This window comes from Mustela nivalis (assembly GCF_964662115.1).
Source record: "Mustela nivalis genome assembly, chromosome: 19".
NCBI lineage: Eukaryota > Metazoa > Chordata > Mammalia > Carnivora > Mustelidae > Mustela > Mustela nivalis.
Genome location: NC_139038.1, coordinates 31,464,314 through 31,481,529, shown reverse-complemented (window position 1 = coordinate 31,481,529; position 17,216 = coordinate 31,464,314).

Here is a 17,216-nt window from a genome sequence, read left to right as displayed (position 1 = left end):
CATCCCAATCAAAATACCAACAACATTTTTCAAAGTGCTGGAACACATAATCCTAAAATTTGTATGAACCAGAAAAGACCGCGAATGGCCAAGGAAATTTTGAAAAAGAAAAGCAAAGCTGAGGCCATCACATTGCCTGATTTCAAGCTATATTACAAAGCTGTGATCACCAAGAGAGCATGGTACTGGCACAAAAACAGACACATAGACCAGTGGAACAGAGTAGAGAGCCCAGATACGGACTTGCAGCTCACGATCAACTAATCTTTGACAAATCAGGATAAAATACCTAATGGAAAAAAAAAAAAACTCTTTAATAAATGGTGCTGGGAAAATTGAACAGATATATACAGAAGAATGAAACTGGACCATTCCCTTACACCCCACACAAAGATAAACTAAATAGATGAAAGACCTCAATGTGAGACAGGAATCCATCAAAATCCTAAAGGAGAACATAGGTGGTAACCACTTCGACATCGGCCACAGCCAATAAAGACATGTCTTTATTCAAGACCTGGCTCCAAAGGCAATGGAAACAAAAGTGAAAATAAACTTTGGGATTTCATCAAGATAAAAAGCTTCTGCACAGCAAAGGAAACAGTCAATGAAACAAAGAGGCAACCCACGGAATGGGAGAAGATATTTGCAAATGACACGACAGACAAAGGGCTGATATCCAAAATCTATAAAGAACTCCTCAAACTCAACACCCAAAAAACAGATAATCATGTCAAAAAATGGGCAGAAGACATGAACAGACACTTCTCCAAAGAAAGCTAATAGACACATTAAAAAATGTTCATCATCAACAGCCATCAGGGAGATTCAAATCAAAACCACATTGAGATACCACCTTACACCAGTCAGAATGGCAAAAACTGACAAGGCAAGAAATGACAAATGATGGAGAGGATGTGGAGAAAAGGGAACCCTCTTACACTGTTGGTGGGAATGCAAGTTGGTACAGCTACTTTGGAAAGCAATGCAGAGGTTCCTCAAAGAATTAAAAATAGAGCTACCCTATGACCCTGCAATTGTACTACTGCGTATTTACCCCAAAGATAGAGATGTAGTGAAAAGAAGGGCCATACGTACCCAAATGTTCATAGCAGCAATGTCCACAATAGCCAAAATGTGGAAAGAGCAAGATATCCTTCAACAAATGAATGGGAAAGAAGATGTATATATAAATATACAGTGGAATATTACTCAGCTATCAGAAAGAATGAATACCCAACATGGATAGGACTGGAGGGAATTTTGCTAAGTGAAATATGTCAAGCAGATAAAGTCAATTATCCTATGGTTTCACTTATTTGTGGAACATAAGAAATAGTATGGATGGACAACTTTAGAAGAAGGAAGGGGAAAATGAAAGGGGATGGGAAACAGATAGGGAGATGAACCATGAGAGACCATGGACTCCAAGAAACAAATGGAGGATTGTATGGGGGTGGAGGGATGGGTTTGCCTGGTGATGGGTATTAAGGCGGGCACGTATTGAATGGAGCGCTGGGTGTTACACACAAACAATGAGTGACAGAACACTACATCAAAAACTAATGATGTACAGTATGGTGACTAACATAACATAATTTAAAAAAATAAAAGCATCTGATTCTTGGTTTCGACCCAGGTCATGATCTTAGAGTCCTGTGATCAACCCCGAGATTGGGCTCCACAGCCCTCCCTGAGAGTATGCTTGAGATTCTCTCTCTCCCCTTCCATCTGCCCTTCCCCACACTGGCTCGCACTCTCTTGCTATTTCTAAAATAAGTAAATAAATTAAAATAAAATAAGAAGAAGAGAGAACGCAGAGAGACACATGACAGAGGCCATATGACAATGCAGGCAGAGATCCAAGTGCTACAGCTGTAGCTAAGAACTCCAATGACTGCCAGCAACCATCAGTAGCTAGGAAAGGAGCGGACCTCAGTTCCTCCAGAAGACACCAACACAACCAACACTTTGGTTTTGGAACTCCGGCCTCCAGAACTGTGAGAGAACAAATTTGCTGGTTAGCCACCCCATTTGTGGTACTTGGTTATGGCAGCTCTGGGAAACTGATCGACCAGCCAAGGCCAGCATGAGCAAGTAAGTGATTAGTCTTTGTTGTTGATCACTGAGATGTTGGTATCTTATTATAAGTTGTTAAAAAGTTCATGTATGCATTAGAGGAAACTGAAAAACCCAGGAAAGAAAGAACACAAACCCCACCAACAATCATAAGCACTTGAGACTCTGATGTGTCCTGCTAGGTCCTGTGTGTATATACACAGAACTAAGAAAATGATTCTTTGTGGTTAGGATTATACAGTATATGTCTGCATTTTCACATATCATGATCATGAATAGTTACCAATACCAAGTCAAAAAGCCATGAGGGGGTGCCTGGGTGACTCAGTTGGTTAAGTGACTGCCTTTGGCTTAGGTCATGATACTGGAGTCCCACTGTGTTGATGGGAATGCAGACTGGGGCAGCCACTGTGGAAAACAGTATGGAGATTCCTCAAGAAGTTAAAAATAGAGCTACCCTATGACCCAGCAATCACACTTCTGGGTATTTAGCCAAAGAATACAAAAATAGTCATTCAAAGGGATACACACACCCCGATGTTTATTGCAGCATTATTTATGATTGCCGACATACGGAAGCAGCCCAAGTGTCCACTGACTGAGGAATGGATAAAAAAGCTGTGGTATGAATACACAATGGAATATTAGTCGGCCACTAAAAAGAATGAGATCTTACCATTTGCAACAACATGGTTGGAACTAGAACACATAATGCTAAGTGAAATAAGACAGCCAGAAAAACACAAATGTATGATTTCACTCACATGTGGGATTGAAGAAACAAATGAGCAAAGGGGAAAGAGGGAGAGAGACAAAACAAGAAACAGACTCTTAACTATAGAGAACAAACTGATGGTCTTCGTTGGCGGGGGGAATGAATAAAATAGGTGATGGAGATTAAGGAGGGCAATTTTCATGATGCGCGCTCAGTAATGTATGGGATGATGGAATCACTAAATTGTATCCTTGAAACTAATTTAACACGGCATGTTAACTAACTGGAATGAAAATAAAAACTTAAAAAATGGCAACAAGCCTTTAGATAAGTGTATTAACAGAATTACAATGAAAATACCGCATTCTCAATGCTCAGTATTACGTGAGATGTAAAGCAAAAGAGTACAATGATGTTAAGAGAATTATCAGATATTTATCATCTGATAAAATACTATCAAGAAAGTACATTTCCTTTGAATTATTTAACAATATATTCCTGCTGTATAGCTGAAGGAATTATACACATGCACTCATAGTTAGGATCCAAGTGTAAACATGATGAACACACATGCCTACGTTTCTCCCTGCCACTGACCTAATGCACAAGTCCCAGCATTCCCGGCCTAGAGGGGCCTCCACAATTCCATGTCCAAGATGGTTCTGTTCCAGTAGTTATTTTTAGAAGATATATACAAATTGGTTAATTCACTAGCCCTACTTTTTCTCATACATTGTCACCTTGCGACATCCAAAAAGCTGCAAAGTTGTGAAATAAAGACTGAACTTTGTCCCCAGTAGCTGCAGGCACTTTATAAAGGACACACATACAGTACGACAGACCTAATCCGAAACTGTCCTCCAGATGCAGAGACAGTAGCAAAGCACCCCTCTCAGCATCCCTCTCCCACCACTGCAATGACTCAAGGACAGAAACTCATCTAGTGCCCAAAGGGTGGGTTAACCCAAAATCCAACTCATAACTCCATTTTTGTCACACAGTTTAACACCTAGAAAGACTGGATGTTGTAAATTGGAACATGTTGATCCTTTACGTATATGATGTACACAGCAAATTAAAACAATGCATGGAACAAGAGGATGATGGTTACTCCCGTCTAATTATAAGCAGACTGACATTGAGCTCTTGGCACTTTCCTCTCTTCCTTCTTCCCTGGACTGGCACGAACACAATGTGTCCTGCTCAGAGAGGTAGTCTGACCGTTCCATTTCCAAAATATACCATTTCGTGTGAATTTTAACAAAAGGATATTTATAAAATGTGTTATTTCACTACCTCTGCTTTGAACACACTTTATGTATTTCTAAGCATCTAGAAAAGCTACGTGTCTCAAATAAGGACTTAAATTTATCCACTGTGTACACAGTAGTGTTGGATCAACTACACTCTGGTGACTATGGTTAGATCTGAAGGTGACTTCAGATTAGGGATGCTATGGTCTGGAATCCTTTAATTCCTTTTCTCCAAAAACAACCTAACGAACGAGATGTGGTTTTACAATTTCACTTCCAAAACTCTTTCAGAAGACAATCTTTCTATGGACTCCTAACAACACAGTGAATAAAATGTGTTAGGTTACTAACTCTACTATTGTCACTGTTGGGGAAACAGAATGACAAACAAAATTTCCTCCCAACCCAGAAATCCTCTCCATGAAAGTTTTAGAGAAAGAAAGGAGTTTAATGACTCAGTAAGGATGCACCTAGGATGCGATGCTCGTCACAGAGCATCCACAGAGAGCCTGAAAAGACAGGAAGAAATCCTACCCTGTCTTCCTGGCGTCCCTTCTCACACTGAGCAGATACAACCTATGACTTACATGTTCTAAAGATAAACGATAATTATGCTCAAGCAAGAGGACCCGACAGCACCATTTGTCACACACAGTCCATCCTAGATTCACCTGTAATTGAGGTGGCCATCTGGGTGTGCTAATTGGCTTCACCCAGAGGAAAAATAAACTTATTTTGAGCATTTATGACAGAAGGTAGTTTTGCAACTTGGTAGGCGCCCACTGAAGCTAGGCTCCTACCCTCCCACAGAAACTGGGAGATGTGGTGTGAGATCATAGAAAAAAATATATATTGGTCTCTGCCCCCAGTTCCTGGTACAGAGCTCCTAAAACCTTTTCGTTTCTTAAAGTGGTGAGAACATAAGAACATCCCTTGTTCTAAGATTTGTCTTTAACCCTGTCCTTGACACAGAGCTCCTAAAACCCTTGGAAATTCCTAAGTGACTCTGGGTGCCCTCCCGGAATGCTCTTGCATGGGGCTGGCCACCAGAAAGACAAAGCCAAGATCAGAAGCGTGGAAGACCCAGCCCTATCCCCTACCCTCCAGAGAGGGAAGAGTGGGTGGAAATGGAGTTAATCACTGTTCATGCCTATGTGAGGCAGCCTCCATGAGATCCTGCTAGTGTAGGGTTTGGGGAACTTCCAGTTTGGTGAATATATCACATACTGGGAAGATAAGGCAACCCAACTCCATGGAGGCAGAAGCTCCTGCTCTTAGGACCCTCTCAGATCTGGCCCTTTGTATCTTATCACCTAGTTACTCACCTGTAGCCTTTATGGTATCCTGCAATGAACTGGTGAACATTAATACAGTAATCCCCACTTATCTGCTGGATATATGTTCCAAGATGCCCACTAGGTGCCTGAAACCCCGAAAACACAGAACCTGAAATATATTATGCTTTTTCCTACACATATGTACTTACGGTAATGTTTAATTTATATATTAGGCACACTAAGAAATTAATAATAACTAATAATATCATAGCACAATTATATCCAAAACAGTAGTATAAGTTATGTGAATGTGGTCTTTCTCTCCAAATATCTTAATGCACGGTATTTGGCCTTTTCTTGTGATGGCGTGAGAGGATAAAATGCCTACGTGAGGAGATGAAGTGAGGGGATGGCTGAAGACATTGTGGTGTAGCCTTAGGCTAACACTGAGCTTCTGGTGCTCCCTCAGAAGGATGCTCTGCTTGCCTACCGTGGTTGACCATGGGTCACTGAAACTGCTGAAAACAAGGGGACAATTACTGAAAATGCTTCCCTGAATTCTGTGAGCTACTCTGGCAAGTATCGGAACCCAAGGGGGAGGAGGTCACGGGAACCTCCAATTTGTGGCCAGCTTGCGCTGAATTTGGAGGTAACCTGGGGACCTATCACTTGCCATTGGCATCTTAATTCCGAGGCAGTCTCCTAAGACTGAACCCTTAACCTGTGTGATCTGATACTAACTCTAGGTAGACAGTGTCAGAACAGAAGTGAATTGTAGGACACCCAGCTGGTCTTGCAGAATTGCTTAGTGTGGTGGGGGACCCACAATTTGGTGACCAGAAGTGTCGTGACAGAAGAGTTCTTTGTGACAGTAAAGGTTTAAAAGGACATAGCGGGAGAGCTGGAAGGTTTTCTGATACATTGGGGCTACCACCCATGAAGGTTATGTTTCGGATGGTTCCCAGGCCCTTGAGGAAGATATTCCTGGATGAACACACAGTACGGCAAAGTTAAATGAAATGTACATAACATACTGGGCAATATGAAATATGAAATCTTCTAGTACATTCCAGGAAAACACCTCTTGCAATTTCTTCTCTCCCACGACCCTCAACCCAATAAATAAGTACAAAGAGTCTATGGTTCACAGAGGTAGTGTAAGAATCCCATTTGCAAAGATGATGTTTTCCAACAATTTTTTAAAAAATGCTTCTTGTGGTAAAATACACATGACATAAAATTTGCCACATCTTAAAAAAAAAGTCTGGAGCACATGCTGACTCAGTCAGTGGGGCACATGCAACTTCTTCTTTTTTTTTTTTTTTTTAAGATTTTATTTATTTATTTGACAGAGAGAGATCACAAGTAGGGGAAGGCAGGCATAGAGAAGAGGAAGCAGGCTCCCTGCCAAGCAGAGAGCCCAAAGCAGGGCTCGATTCCAGAACCCTGAGATCATGACTTGAGCCGAAGGCAGAGGCTGAACCCACTGAGTCACCCAGGAGCCCCATGAGCAGGCAACTCTTGATCTAGGGGTTGAGTTCCACACTGGGTAGGCAGATAATTTAAAAATAAACACTTTAAAAAAAAATTTGCCATGTAAACATTTTTAATTCTCTAGTCCAGTAGCCTAAGGTGAATTCACATTCTTGTGCAATCATCATACCATCCATTTCAGAACCTATAACCATCCCAAACTGAAGTATTATATCCATTAAGCAAGAATTCCCAGCAGCACACACCCCGAGCCCCTGATAACCACCATCCTACCTTCTGTCTCTGTGAATCTGATTATTCTAAGTACCTCACACAAGTAGGGTCATCTAATGTTCCATCAATCTTTAAAAGCTATTTATGGGATGGGGGAGCTATTTACAGGCGTTCCTGAGTGGCTCAGTTGGGTAAGCATCTGACTTTCGATTTTGGCTCAGGTCTTGATCTCAGGGCTATGAGTTCAAGCCCTGAGTTGAGTCCCACACTGGGCATGGAGATGAAATTACATGAAATGATGAAATGAAATAAAATGAATTAATGAAATGAAATGAAATAACATAAAATAAATTTTTGAGTGCCTGGGTGGCCCAGTCAGTTAAACATCTGCCTTTGGCTCAGGTCATGATCCCAGGGTTCTGGGATTAAGACCTACATCAGACTCCCTTCTCAATGGGGAGCCTGCTTCTCCCTCTTCCTATGCAGGTCCCCCTGCTTGTGCTCTCTCAAACGCTCTCTCTCTCTCTCAAATAAATAAATAAATCTTAAAAATAAATTTTTAGGGACACCTGAGTGGCTCAGTTGGTTAAGTCGCTGTCTTTGGCTCAGGTCATGGTCCCAGGGACCTGGGATTGAGACCCCCACTGGGCTTTGTGCTCCGTGGGGAGTCTGCTTCTCCCTCTCCCTCTGCCTGCTGCTCTGCCTACTTCTACTCTCTATTTCTCTGTCAAATAAATAAATAAATAAAATCTTCAAAAAAAAATAATTTTTTTAAAAAGCTATTTACAAATATTATTCTACTACTTCTAATTTTAGATCAAGTACTTCCAAACATCCAGAAACATTAGATATTTCAAGTAAGCACTTAATTATACACTATATATACATAGTACTATTAAATAGAAGTGCACACATATAGCAATGGTTACAACTGAGGTATCTTCTAAATATGACCATTTGGGCCTTGAACCATTGCCTCTTGACTTCCTTCTCTCCACATCAATCCAGTGGACAAGTACAAGCTTAGAAGTGGTTGAACAAATTCATATCCAAAAGTTATTTACAGAAGGTAAGCTTTCCTATAAATTCCAACACAAGCTGTATAAAATGTGCTAATTGTAACCTCTTTATATCTAAAGACTAGACAGCACAGAATTAGGACTCATTTGTCTATTACACACACTTTGTACACAGCAAAACAAGATACGTACAACATATAAAAAACTGTCTTGTCTGCAACTATCCAAATACGGACATATTTGCATATGTCATATGCATATTACTTTTTGTTTTTCGTTCCCTCCTCAAAACTATGAAACAAGGATAGACCGTAATACACTACTCACAGAGGTAGTCTGGCAATTAAATTTCTAAAAGACAGCATTTCCTATGAATTTTAGCACAAAGATATTTACAGAGTGATATTTCACTACTTCTACTTTAAGCATATGGCATTGGACACTGCAAACCATTCACACAGACTAGCTGTTTCAAAGAAGGATGCTATTTGGCCACTACATAAAGCAGTTCTGAGTAAAGTGCACACATATAACAACCTTTATAATCTGAAAGTATCTTCTAGGTTCTGACCTAGGGCTCTTTGTTTTTCTCCCTCGCCCCACCTACCCAGTATATGGTAAAAGCTAGATGGCTGATTTGTACAAGCCTACCCGGACGCCCCTCTTAATTACTGTCTTGAGAATGTAAGTATCCTGAGCTCCATTTATATTCCCATCAAGCAGATTATGTAGAAAAAGGTGTCATTCACGGTTCAAGGTCAGGAGCTCTGGGGATAGCCAACCCAGAGCATCTCCTTTGTAACAAAGAATGCCCAGATGGCCGGGCTTGAGCTCACTGGAATGCTGGCTGGCCATGCAATGAGGGAAAAGGATACAGATAACTTACAAGGCTAGTTGTTATAGTATAAAACTTGCTGCATGTAGATCCCAGCAGCAGATTTTTTTTTTTTTTCCAGTCCGCCATCCCTTGATTCCCTGAACATAAATTCCCCCCCAATAAACCTGTGTTCGTGGCTGTCTCCAGGTCACTTCTTAGGTCTCGCTGGGCCATCACTCACTCCTGACTTAGAGGACACCGGAGTGTGCCTCTAAGTGGGCTCTAATGTTCAAAATCTCAGGAGATAATCTCTCCGAGGAATTTTAACACAAAGCATACAAAACGTATTAGTGTAACATCTATACTCTTGTCATGAACTGCCAACCTCTTTAACAGCCTCAAAGACTAGATGCTGTAAACGAGAATTCATTTGTCTGTTACAGGCACTGTTAACATTTACGGCAACGCAGAACATAAAACGGCAACGCAGAACATAATGTCTGAACCACAGGGATGTTGGTTAATCTTGCCTAAGGATAAAGACACTTGCATAGATGACTTTATATTTCCTTCCCCTCTCTCCTCCAACAAACCAGTGCACAAACACAGTGTGCACTCAAGGAAGGGTTTTGGCCATTCCAAAACAACCAACCAATATTTCTTATTGTTAACCTGACAAAAAGCCAGCCAGTTTGCTTTTTTTTTCCCTTTTCTTTTACCAGCAAAACAGGTTTATTCAGGAATAGCAAAGAATTATAATCCAGAACTGAAAATAGAGTTACCCTATGACTCAGCGATTGCACTACTGGGTATATATCCTAAAGATACAAACGTAGTGATCTGAAGGGCCACGTGCACCTGAATGTTTATAGCAGCAATGTCTACAATAGCCAAACTATGGAAAGCACCTAGATGTCCATCAACAGATGAGTGGATCAAGAAGATGTGGTATATATACACAATGGAATACTATGCACCATCAAAAGAAATGAAATCTTGCCATTTGCGATGACATGGATGGAACTAGAGGGTATCATGCTTAGCGAAATAAGTCAGTCAGAGAAAGACAACTATCATATGATCTCCCTGATATGAGGAAGTGGAGATGCAACATGGGGGCTTAAGGGGGTAGGAGAAGAATAAATGAAGCAAGATGGGATTGGGAGGGAGACAAACCATAAGTGACTCTTAATCTCACAAAACAAACTGAGGGTTGCTGGGGGGGCGGGAGGTTGGGAGAAGGGGGGTGGGGTTATGGACATTGGGGAGGGTATGTGCTATGGTGAGTGCTGTGAAGTGTGTAAACCTGGCGATTCACAGACCTGTACCCCTGGGGATAAAAATATATGTTTATTACAATCCAGGACACAGCAAAACCATAGGCAAGTCTGACCAAAAAAAAGGAGAGGAACTTTATTCTCTGGCGAAGAAAGGGCAATGGGAAGGGTTGTTTTGAAAAAAGTCCATTGGAGAAAAGCAAGAGTTCTGGGTGAGGACAGTTTCTCATTGGTTGAGTAGTTGTGGTAGTCTATTTCTTTTCTTCTTCTTCTTTTTTTAAAATTTATTTGACAGAGAGAGAGAGATCACAAGTAGGCAGAGAGGAAGGTGAAGGGAGAGGGGGAAACAGGTTCAGAGAGCCCGATGTGGAACTCGATCCCAAGACCCTGAGATCATGACCTGAGCCGAAGGCAGAGGCTTAACCCACTGAGCCACCCAGGCGCCTGCATAGTAGTCTATTTCTTATAGGAGAGGAAATGATGTCTTTTCCTGTTGGGGCCTCTAATATAAAGTCCTCTATGCAAGTGTCTTTATATTTGCCTCTAACTGATGATTCCTTTCTGCTGACAATTTTTCTGTTGGGGTATGTAATTGGCAATTCCTACTGTAATCGACCTGGAGTAATACTGAACCCAACATTATCTTGTTAGTTCAGCCTCTAGAGGTCTGTTGTCCCTAGGCATAGCTAGACTAGCCAAGGAACTTGTAGGCCTAGGTTCATGAGGCAGGAGTGCTTGTTTAGAATGGAAAGGAACATGAATGAATGCAACCCCACTAGCTTATGGATGTAATCAACACTACCCTAAAGATATAATTACCCCATGTACCTAACGAACTCTCCAAAGAACAAAGATATTTTTCAGATTCCAAACCTCTTTAATTTTTATTTTTTAATTTTTATTTTGAGAGGGAGAGAGAGAGAGAAAGTACAGAAGGGGAAGGGAGGGGCAGAGGGTGTGGGAGAGAATCTTAAGCAGACTCCACACTGAGTGCAGAGCCCGACTTCGGTCATGATCTCAGCCCTGAGCTGAAATCAAGTGTCAGGTGCCTGACCGACTGAGCCACCCAGGCACGCCCAGATTCCAAGCCTCTTGAGATGTAACAGACGTCTCTGTGACCAGATGGAAGTGGCACAAGGAGTTACGAAGTCATATCTGTTAACATGACTTCCGGAGCCCCATGGGCTCAGGAAGACTGCTATCATGGGCCTCAGGAGACTGCTATCCCAAAGGGTGCCTTTAAAATCCTCACAAACCATTAGGGAGCTCAGGACTTTGAGCACTAAATCCCCATTCTTCTGGAAGGCTCCGCACCAATAAATAGCTTTTCCTTGCGGCCAAAGCTCAGTGTCAGTTTCCTTTTTTTTGGCTTGCCATGCATCAGGCAGAAGAATGCTCCTTTTGTTCGGCTACAGTATGAGCTCCCGTCTAGCTTCTTGTCTCCCTTTTACTGAGGTTTCATTTTATTTTCATATTATAAATCTGAACCAGAAAAATTGACACAATGAATTATTGCACAAACTTTAGCCTTAACCTTTATTAGGCACTTCCGGACATCTAGAAAGAGAAGATATCTCAAAAGAAATAATAAACTACTTAGTGCTGTCGATTGTATACAGTGAGGAATAAAATGCACTACATACAGAACAATGGCTTTAATGTGACAATGTTTCCTGAATATAGCCTGCCTGACCTAGAATTTTCTTCTCTTTCTCCTTGCGGCCTTTAGCTCTCTGTCCTCCAACCAGGGAGCGACATGGAGGAGTGTCCCAAGGGATGTCGCTTCTAGAGATGGTCTAACAAGGCCTGGAGGCAGCAGAAGCTTTCTTTTAAAAGGTGGGGAGAGGGGAGAGGAACTGGAAGAGCTGGTTTTTCCTGTTTCAGGCACATGCCTTCTATAATCCGCCAGTAGACCTTCCTGAGGACAGTGGCCCTCCCCACGGGCCCAGGGTGCTACCTTCTTCTGCCACCTGATGCTACCAATGGTTCCATCGGCTGTTGCCATGCACCTGTTTGCCTCCCGCCAGAAGGCATCTATCCATGCTATCTATAAAGAGGTTTGTTTTGTCCGAATGGGACCAAGGCATCAGGCCAAACCTGTTGGCCTGACCCAGATGGCCCAGCTCGTGGCCCAGATCCGTGGCCCAGATCCTCTGTCCTGCATTCCCGTGTCTCCATTAAGCTCCCGGCCACACACGCCATCCAAAGACACCGAATCCCAGGTGGCCCAATACACACGAGCAGCCTGTGGGGGGGCCGTGGGGTGGAGGGTTGGCCACCGAAGGCGTCCCACTGTGCTGTGCGCCCAAAATCGGCATCCTTACTGTTCCTTTTTTTCAACTGCAACAGAGCAAACAACACTCCGCTGAAGTTATTAGCATTAAATGACCTTGTGTGTCTATCCCTACGTTTTTAGAGTTACTCTGAGTCCGCAGGATCTGAGTTACTACACTGGAGAAGTGAAAGGAAGTGAAACTAGCATCCACGTGGTCAGACTGGAGGAAGGAACAAACACTAAAGGTCATGTTGTCCTCAGACTCAACAGGACCTGCCAAGGAACATGCAGGCCTTGGTTCACCAGACAGGAATGCCTGCTTATTTTAAAGGAACATTTAGGAATGCAACCCCACTAGCTTAGGCATGTATAAATAGTTAGTTAGCTTACCCACTTAAGTAATCAGCACTACCCTAAAGATAATCTGCACATGTACCTAATGAAACTTCTAACCTAAAGAACAAAGATATTTTTCAGATTTCAAGTCACTTGTGATGGAACAGACCTCTCTATGACCAGATGAAGTGGCACCAGAAGTTATTAATTAATATCTATTAACATGACTTCAGGAGCCTCCAATCAATACCGTTTACTTTCTCAGGAGACCCCTGCCCCAAATGATGCCCTTAACTCTCACTTGTATCCTTTGCCTTTGGAGACATGTCTTGAAAGAAGGGAAACAAAAGTGAAAATGAACTTTTGGGATTTCATCAAGATAAAAACCTTCTACAAAGCAAAGGAAACAGTCAACAAAACAAAGAGGCAACCCAGGGAATGGGAGAAGATATTTGCAAATGACACTAGAGACAAAGGACTGATATCCAAAATCTATAAAGAACTCCTCAAACTCAACACCCCCCAAAACAGAAAATCATGTCAAAAAATGGGCAGAAGACATGAACAGACACTTCTCCAAAGAAGACATACAAATGGCTAACAGACACATGAAAAAATGTTCATCATCAGCAGCCACCAAGGAGATTCAAATCAAAACCACATTGAGATACCACCTTTCACCAGTTAGAATGGCCAAAATTAACAAGACAGTAAACAAGTGTTGGAGAGGATGTGGAGAAAGGGGAACCCTCATACACTATTGGTGGGAACGCAAGCTGGTGCAGCCACTTTGGAAAACAGTGTGGATTCCTTAAGAAATTAAAAATAGAGCTTCCCTATGACCCTGCAATTGCACTACTGGGTATTTACCCCAAAGATACAGATGTAGAGAAAAGAAGGACCATCTGTACCCAAGTGTTCATAGCAGCAATGGCCACAGTCGCCAAACTGTGGAAAGAGCCAAGATGCCCTTCAACAGATGAATGGATAAAGAAGATGTGGTCCATATACACAATGATATATTATGCCTCCATCAGAAAGGATGAATACCCAACTTTTGCATCAACATGGATGGGACTGGAAGAGATTATGCTGAGTGAAATAAGTCAAGCAGAGAGAATCCATTATCATATGGTTTCACTTACTTGTGGAGCATAAGGAATAACATGGAGGACATGGGGAGAAGGAAAGGAAAAGTGAATTGGGGGAAATTGGAGAGGGAGATGAAGCATTAGAGACTGTGGACTCTGAGAAACAAACTGATGGCAGAGGGAGTAGGGGGATAAGTGAGCCTGGTGGTGGGTATTAAGGAGGGCACAGATTGCATGGAGCACTGGGTGTGGTACATACACAATGAATCTCGGAGCACTGAAAAAATAAAATTAAAATTTTAAAAACTTCTCAATTGTAAATCATTGGGGAGTTTGTGACTTTTGAGTATTAGCTCCCATTGGCATGGTACCACAGCAATAAATAACCTACCTTTATTCACTGCAAAATCTCAGTTTTCAACTTTTATTGGTGTACTAAGCAACATGGGGCAGGGGGAGGGAGGTCTTATTTGGTTCAATTACAGAAACACTATTTTGTAATTACTAAGTTTTTCTAGATTTCCGGTACTTTGGGTTGTTCTTTGTTACTAGCAAAGCATCCCAGCTGATAAAAATCTGTCTTTTTTCCTGGAACAACTTCCCTTTTGGAACAACTTCCCTTTTAGAGCAACTTCTCATGAACCCATCATTTGGCAATTACTGTCAAAATGTGATGCATAGATAGCATTTAACTGAACACTTTTATCACTCCTAGGTCCTTAATTTCCAGAACTAGGACAAGACTGAAAAGATACTTATTATAATAGAAAAAAGAGAGAGAGGGTATCATTTCATGTCCTCCAGATTTGGTATCATTTCAAGTCCTCCAGTAATTGGTTAAGTAAATTATGCTAACAAAATAGAACAGAACACAATGCATTTTTTAAGAAGAATGAGCTACCTCTACACTCTGACTTGGAAGGAGCTTCAAAATATTGCCTTTTTTTTTCTTTTTTCTCAGCAAGCGAGATAGAGAGCAAGAGCGAGAGCAAGAGAGAGAGAGAGAGAGAAAGAGAGTACAAGCAGACAGAAACAAAGCAGACTCACTGCTGAGCAGGGAGCCTGACTTGGGACTCAATCACAGGGCCCTGGGGTCATGAACTGAGCCAAAGGCAGATGCTTAACAGACTAAGCCACCCAGGTGTCCCAAACTTTTTTTTTTTTTTAATATTATGTCTTGATTGACAAATAAAAGGTAAGATGAGCCCATGGAATAATAAAAACTCTAAATTTGTATGTGTCTATGTATAGAAGTGTGTGCACGAAAAGTCTGGAAAGTCATACACTATTTTGCAATTCCTAACCTTTTCTAAATTTGGGGCACCTTGGAGTTTTTTCTGTTACTTGCAAAACATCCCAACTGATAAAAATCTGTCTTTCTTCCTGGAAAAAACTTCCTTTTTAGAGCAACTTCCCATGAATCCCATCATTTGGCAATTACTGTCAAAATTCAAAGTACAGATAACATTTAACTGAACAATTTTTTTTACTCATAGGTCCTTAATTTCTAGAACTAGGAGGAGAAGACTGAAAAGATATTTATTAAAATAGAAAAAAAAGAGGGCATTATTTCATGTCCTCCAGTTAGTAATTGGTTAACTAAATTATGTCAACACGATAGAACATAATGCAGTTTTTAAGAAGAACTAGCTCTACATTGACGTGGAAAGAGCTTTGAAACATATTCTGTGTCGACTGATAAATAAATGGTATGATGAGCCCATTCATGCAATAATAAAAACTCTAAATTTGCATGTGTCTACGTTTAGAAGTGTGTGCGTGTATGCAAATAGGAAATTAAGTCTGGAAAGTCATCTGGAAGGTTAGAGTAGGGGTGTGGGTAAGCTCAGTGGTGAAGAAGGGATTTCAATGTTTTTTCATATAGAGTGCTATATAGCTTGCATTTCATAAGGATGCATATGAATAAGAACTAGGAACTTAAAAAAAAATCAAAGGCATAAAATGGACTTGTAGTGGTTTTAAAATAAGCCTACGGGATGCCTGGGAGGCACAGCTGATTAAGCATTCAACTCCTGATTTCAGATCAGGTCACAATCTCATGGCTGCTGAGATCTAGACCTGCATCGCCTAGGTGCTGGGTGTGGAGCCTGTTTGGGATTCTTTCTCTCCCTGTCCCTCTCTGCCCCTCTCCATGCTCACTCCCCCTCTCTCCTTGACTCTCTCTAAAGAAAAAGAAAAGAAGCCTACAAATTCTAGACTATTCCATTTAAAAGGTAAAATTTAATTTCCGTCATGAATATCGGATGATTCGAGTTAAAACATACTCTTCTGCATATACCTGGAATCAGCTATTTCTCCAAGAAGCTCTGGTTTCTTGCAGTGGGAAATTATAGAATGAACACTGGATTGATGGTGTTCGTTCTAGAATGCCACCGGATTGGTCATTGTTTCTTGGCTTTTCTATGGGGAAATTTAGAAATTCATTATTTCTTTCATTTTCAAAAGAAAACATTATGAATTCATTTTGTACAAAAAGCTATTTGGACGAAGGTGCTTTCATGAGGTAGATGAATAGGCAGTTCCCCACTCTTTTTTCAATGGTATTTTTAAAGTTTAGTTGCTAAGGACACACCATCAAATAATTTTTTCTTGTGGTAATGAATCTTCTATTTTAGTTGGAAAGACAGAAACAATTATCCTCTCTTTTTCTAATATAGTTACTTGTCTCTGAATCACTCAAATTAAATTGAGCTGTTGCATAACCAAAATTAGTATCTTTTTTTGGTTTAGCTAAATATTTTTAAAATAATATTTTTGAGACAGAAAAGTAAAAAGAACAAAAGTATTCTATAATCCTGGCACTCAGAGGACTACTATTACTATTTTTAATAAAAATTATACATATACATGATAAACAGTACTTGTAAAGGCATTAACTACTTATGGTTGGAAAAACTCGATATGGTTAAGATGTCAATTTTCCCATATTTGCCTATGTATTCAATACAATCAAAATCAAAATCACTGCAGTATTTTTGTTTTGTTTTGTTTTTACATAAAGTAACAAGTAGATCTATAAGGTTTATGGACCCAGAATAGGCAAACAATTTTGAAAAAGAAGAACAGATTTTTCAGGATTTATACCCTCTATATTTGAGGTCTATTATAAAGTCATAGCAATCAACACCGTGGTATATCGGCAAGAGAATAAATACATTAATCAATAGAAACACAGAGTCCACAAATAGATCCATATACATAGAGTCAATTGCATTTGATAAAGGTGCCAAGTAATTCAAAGAAGGAAAGAACAGTGTTTTCAACAAATGTTACTGAAACATGAAAAAACAGTCTGAACAAAAAAATGACCCTTGATCCTAATTTCACACCATCTACAAAAATTAACGGA